The following is a 6,628-nucleotide window of genomic DNA, read 5'->3' as shown; positions in this document are numbered from 1 at the left end:
TCTCTTTGGCTCTTGACTGTTTGCACATACTTTTCTAGAAAGCCAAACATTTCCTTTAATGGATGTTTTCAGTGTTGCTTCCCCAAAGGGGCAGAGAGTGCCACACACTGGCTGAGATAAATGCTGAGTGACTGAGATCAAATGGAAGCTGTTTATCTCTGTTGTGCGCACCCACCCCACACACATTATAAGACTATTGATACCACAAAATGCTGTGTTTTTGAGGGGCTGTGTCTAGGGAACTCCTTGCTCAAATGACCCTAAAATTTGGGTAGGTAGCCCTACCCTGTGCCCCCATGAGACACAACAAATTTCGAGACACTCTGCGTAAGCATGCAGATCTTAGAGTACTTAGAAGAATCAACATTTAAACAGAAAAGGCTTCTCAGCCTACACTGTATAATGGAGCACCAGCTCTCCTAATAACTGTAGCATCAATCAATCTTCATTCACTAAATGGGTTAATTGTATATCAGATCCAAATACTGGAACACTGCGCTGGAGTCATTACCATAGCAGGACTTGCATGGAGGTGTTTTAGCATTAGCTCCCCATGTGCAGTGTGGGTGAATCTGCTTTGTGGGTAATGACAATATTCACAGCTCCCCAAAAGGACAGAGAAAGCAACATCAGTGAAAGGACTGACTTGGTCTCTGGGAAGTGAGCAAAGCCACCGTGCGCTCAGCTACACCTATAAAAGACAATTTATAGCAAAGGGATGGAGGAAGCTATGAGGAATCAAAAATAAGTCTTCCCGCGTGGAGTGATCTGTGCTGACTGCTGAAAGGGAAATAAGGGGCCAGATTATCAGGATGAGCCATTGCCCAGCACAACTCAGGGAGAGGGATGTAGGCCACCTTTCCAGCTACACGATCCTCAAACTGCCAGGCACTAGTCTGATTCTGAGGAACAGCTAAGAGCAGCGAATGGGTGATTCCAGCTACTGGGATCATCATGGAGAAAGGGTCCTGAGGCTATATCCCCTCCCCCAGCAGCTGTGAGCTGGAATGTCATAAGCCTAGTTATGCTGAATGATTCCCCTAAGGGAAATCCTCAGTTGGCCACTTAAGCCAGTTTTAAGTGGACTTTGCACTGCTCTGAGGATAAGGATTAGGCCCAAAGAATGCAAACCAACCTAGCCTTAATGGACTTCAAAATGGGCCAGAACTATGTTTCATTTGCATGGAAGTAATCCCATTGCTTTATTATTGTTGTACCAATATAAGTAAGAGAAGAATTGAGCCCAGGATGCATAGTGCATCTGTCACTTACTGAGTACTGCTTTTCTTTAAATTACAATTCCCTTTACATAACTCCCCTAATGTCAACCTAAGGAATTAATAAACTGTATATGAAGTCAAACTAAATTCCCAGAGTAGAAAATTGTATGTTTTAACTTCCTTCTACAGAAAGAAGTCAAGCATTTCAAGATATTCTGTCCAGATTAAACCTGGAGAAGCACATAAGCATAAAAATCAGGCTGAGGGATGTCTTGGAAATCTGCCTAGAAAGCATACATAACAGGACTTCAGAGACATTAGGGGATTTACCTTGGCATTTCCTGAGGAAGATCATGGCTCTAAATGGGACAGCCAGAAATACCAGCATTGGGTACAAGGCACTTGCAGAAGAAATGGGTGATGATGACGAGGAGCTGCATATTGATGACAATTTCTGTTTTAGTGATGCTGAGATGAAAGTTTCTCTGCACCCCCTGGATGTTCTCTGTGCTGTTCTGCTTTGCTCAGACAGTTTCCTACAGCAGGAGATCCTGTCCAAAATGTCCATGTGCCAGTTTGCCCTCCCTCTGCTGCTACCCGCCCTCGACAACCCCAAGTGCACCCTAATGCTGTGGGCCATGCGGGACATTGTGAAGTGGAGGCCGCTCTCTCTGGCAGAGAGCAGAGGGTTCAGAGAGGAGAGTCTGGTGCTCACGGCAATGCCAACCATTTCCTTTGAGCAGCTGGGGAGCTGCAGCTTCTCCAAGTCCCAACTCCTCAATGAGCTTCTCAGCCCCTCCCAGCAGCACCATGATTTCTTCATCCATCGGGACATGGAGACTGGGAACGTCCCTCGGGAAATCACAGATGGGCTGGTCGAGATTTCCTGGTATTGCCCTGCTGGGAACGAGAACTCAGATCTTTTCCCAGAGCCCTTTGCGGTTACAAATCTGCGTGGAGATACTGAGTTGTAGGGGCCGCCGTTTAGCTTTTTAACAGAGATATCTTCAGCAGTCTTCATATTTACTGAGAGCATCAGTGAGAAAGAATACACATTGTTGTCATCTCTGAAAGAATCAACAGTTAAACTTTACTTCATCCTCAACTGCAAGAATGAGAAACACCAGGAAACTCTGGGATTCCTTAATAAGCTGGTCTCAGTGCTGAAGCTGAGCAAATCACAACTCCTGGTGAAAGACAGCACCACCAATAATGCAGGATTTGTGAAAAAGGTGCAATCCATCCTAAGAAGCCTAGTGAACTCATCTCCCAAGACAATGAATATGGAAGTCATGGTTGTGATGGCACGTGAACTAGGAATCCAGGTGGATGAGGCCTGTCAGGCATGTCAGCGTGTGCAGAAATACGCTGAAGAAATCACTGCAAAAATAATAGACGTGGCAAAATACAAAAAGGAAATGCTGAGACTCCAAGGGGATCTATGGAAAAATTTGGCTAAAGTGGAAAAAGCTGTGCCGAATGAAAGGGCAAAGGGATATGGCCAGTGACGACTATAAATCTGAACTGAAACAGAAATGGTTAGAGATTCGCAGAGAGCAACATCAGTGTGACCTTACTATTGGTTTGAATAAGATTATCAATGGAATAGGATAGTTGCCTCCAGTGGAGAAACATTACTTCCTGAAATGGATGAAATTTAGCCTGGATAACACTGTTAGGGAGAATCTTTCTAAAATGTGGGGGGAATATAAAAAGAAATGTAATATTCCAGGAGTAGACCGAAAAAACCTGAAAGAATTAGATAAATTAATATCTGATAGTTCCCTTGGGGTTGAGCATTTCATGCGTGAGTTGGGGCAGTTTTATGAAACTGAATGCTCAATGGTTAAAGAAGGCAAAATGGCAGAAAGCCAAAGACAATTCATCCATCTCCCAGGCATAGTAGCTGACCTGATACTAGAAGGGTTTCCTATGGAGCTGATAGATGGAGATGCCTCCAACATCCCCATGAACTGGGTAACAGATGTTCTGAAATGTCTCCAAGACAAGACTGGGGGAAGATCCAGAATGGTGGTTATAACTGTGCTGGGAGTGCAGAGCATTGGGAAATCCACCCTTCTCAACACCATGTTTGGCCTGCAATTTGCAGTGAGCAGTGAGCAGAAGCTATGTGGCTGTGTCAGCTAAGATGGGCCTATACGTGAGGAGCCTTCATGACGCTCATTAAAGTTACAGAAGCTGTTCAGAAGCTATGTGGCTGTGATTTCATCCTCGTGATAGACACCGAAGGTCTGAAGGCCCCTGAACTAACAGCACTGGAAGACAGTTACCAGCATGACAATGAATTGGCCACCCTGGTGATTGGATTGAGTGATATAACCATCATTAATATGGCCATGGAGAATGCTACTGAAATGAAGGATATTCTGCAAATTGTGGTTCATGCCTTTCTCAAGATGGAGGAAATAGGACAACAGACAAACTGTCAATTTGTGCATCAGAATGTCAGTGATGTGTCTGCCCATGATCAAAACATGAGGGACAGGAAACACCTCCTGTACCAGCTGAATGAAACGACCAAAGCTGCAGCAAAGATGGAAAAACAAAGTAGGAAAATGGCATTTTCTGACATTATGGAGTCTGATCCAGAAAAACACAATTGGTACATCCCTGGGCTGTGGCATGGAGTCCCTCCCATGGCGCCAGTGAACATTGGATACAATGAGAGTGTGTGTGAGCTAAAGAAATACCTGTTTGAATTCATAAAGGATCGTTCACTTAACAGATCTACCAAGCACATTCCTCAATTTATTGAATGGGTGAGGAGCCTGTGGAACTCAGTGAAACGTGAAAACTTCATCTTTAGCTTTAGAAACAGCCTTGTAATTGAAGCCTATAACCTGCTGTCTATGAAGTATTCTGAATGTGAATGGGATTTCCGCAAGGAGATGCATCTCTGGTTATCCAATAAAGAAACTTTCATCCAGAATCAGCATCCAGAGAAATTAGAGGGTGATCTCTTAAAGAACTTAAAAATTGAGGCACAAAAGAAACTACTGCAGGAAGAAAAGAAGCTCTTGGATAATTTAGAACAGTATTTTAAAGGTAAAGCTGCAAATTTGAACCTGATAGAAAAGTACAGAGAAGATTTCAAAAGGAGTGCAAATAACCTCAAAAAAGAACTTGAAAATTATTCTGTCAGTAAGTGTGAGGAAGCTATTCGAATCCGAAGAGGACAGTGCAAGATAGACACTATCCAGTCTGGGTACAAGCTGACAATTGAAGGGAAAGCTGACAAACTCTTGGATAAATGCCGGAACAGAAAACATAAATTAGATGTTGAGAAACTGAAAATAGAATTTGAAACAATGTGGAGACAAACCTTGTCAGTTAAATATCAGTAGTTTACCGAAATATCAGGTTGATCAAGATATGGATTTCCTGCTGAAAAAGGATCTGGGGTACCGAGGGAGTGCCATCAATCAGATGTTATAACATGGGAAAAGCCTGCTGTGTTACAGAATGGAATCTTTTAGAATGAAAAATGAATATTTAGACATAACATTTATCAGAAAATGTTTTGAATACTTCTCACCGGAAAGTCACTGTGTAACTGAAGTGCTTGCTACACCTTATTGAATGAATGCAAGAAATACATTGAAGAAAAAGTTAAATCCAAAACAGACTATGATGAAACCTATTGTGGAGAACTGCTGCGTATGGTTAATGAATGGTTAAAACTGGAGGATGTTAAGAAACTTCCCACTACTCCTTGTTTTGAAGTGGACCTGAAGCTTCATATTTTGGGGGAAGCAGCTCATGCGTTTCAGAAGATGCATGAAGATTTTATCAAAGAAAATGACCCTCTGCAACGTCTGGAGAAGCTGAAACCTCAGTATTTCTCCATATTTACTGCTGTCTATTTGGAAAAGGATAAAAGTCAAACAAGGGCCAGGGATTTCTGCGATCAGTGTCTCAAACCTGCCTTAGTGGGCTATGTTAACCAAAGGCTTGGAACTGAAATAGTGGACAACTTTCTCATCAGCGAAAAGGCCATTGAATACAACACCCGAACCTTTTTCCAGTTCTCTGTGTTAAAGGAGCAGCTGGAGGAGATGAACTTTGAGAACTATGTGAAATACATTGGACACTATGAAGAGTTTGTCAAATACTGGATCCAGAGACGTCTGTTAGTTCACTATGGAGGGAAGGAAAGTTTAGGAGATTTGGAGAAAGGGATTCTCTCCACAATAATAAATAAAATCAGGGGTGTTCTGAAAAACTCTATAAATGACAACAATAACACTGTCTCTGCCTTTCTAGACAGCTTTTGCAAAGACCTGCAGCAGGACCTGGTCATTTCCAAAGATAGCTTAGTTGGAGTACAGTTTAAAAACACAGCAAAAATTGAGCAGCTTTCTGATCATATTCAAATCTTCCTTCCGGAGCTGGAAGAAGAAATCTTATCCCAGTTTAGTGGTTTGCAGCTTGAGACCAAACTCTCCAATCTGTCAGTGAAGCCCCAGGATGAAATCTTCAAGCAAGTGTTTGGCTGTGGGAAGCAGTGTCCATTTTGTAAAGCCCCCTGTGAAGCAGGAGGCATTGGCCATGAGGAGCATTTTGTATCAGTCCATCGACCCCAAAGATTAGGGATGGTGAAGGATCTGAATTCATGAAAGCTTGACCATTCCATATGCTCCTCTGATGTGGTTTCCAGTTGTAGTTTCCAAAATGTAGACACAGCAGGGAAATTTCATCCCTACAAAGATTACCGCCATTACTACCCAGACTGGCTCATTCAGCCTGACGCCAGCATTGATGCTTCTGATTACTGGAAATTTGTTTTCAAGGAGTTCAATGACCAGTTAGCTGGAAAGTATCATGCTAAGGCAGCAGATCTCCCAGGAGACTGGAAAAATATAACTAAAGAGCAGGCACTGCAGGGCCTAAAGGAAGTGTTTTACATGAAATAAGAGACAGGTCGAGAGTCTCTTTGAATAGGGTAACTTCAACAAAACAAATCCCTTAATTTTAAAAAATGGAATATGAAAGAATTGGACATCCTGTACCTGTTTTTTATTCAAAGCTAAGAAAATCAATTGCAGTTCACATTTTCCAGATAGCGCAGGGCTGCTACACAGGAACAGCCATACCAAACCAAACTAATAGTCCCTTTATCTCTGTCGCACTGCTGAATCAGAATGGAACAACAGCCCATCTAGCCTGGTATCCCACTTCCCTGCTGTAATGGATCAGATCAGTGACCCATGCTGTCTCTGACAATGGCCATTACAAGATGCCTGAGTGAGAGGTGCAAGAAACCATTTAATGGAAATTATGTAGAAATTTATGCAAGCCCTTCTAGGAGAAGCTTCTTCCTAACATAACCAGATGGTTTCTAATTTGTGCAATTCTTTGAATTTTATTGCTTGAAATATTCAATTTAT

At 42.5% G+C, this 6,628-nt stretch overlaps 1 pseudogene; it reads left to right on the top strand.

Moving 5' to 3' along the window:
- The first annotated feature begins 296 nt into the window (after positions 1 to 296).
- Positions 297 to 6,178, top strand: LOC137167270 (up-regulator of cell proliferation-like; annotated as a pseudogene).
- Positions 6,179 to 6,628: the final 450 nt, after the last annotated feature.

This window comes from Emydura macquarii, unplaced genomic scaffold, assembly GCF_026122565.2.
Source record: "Emydura macquarii macquarii isolate MOO-44397 ecotype Brisbane River unplaced genomic scaffold, CSIRO-AGI_Emac_v2 contig_2900, whole genome shotgun sequence".
Classification (NCBI taxonomy): Eukaryota; Metazoa; Chordata; order Testudines; family Chelidae; genus Emydura; species Emydura macquarii.
This window is presented reverse-complemented; position numbering and strand designations above follow the sequence as displayed.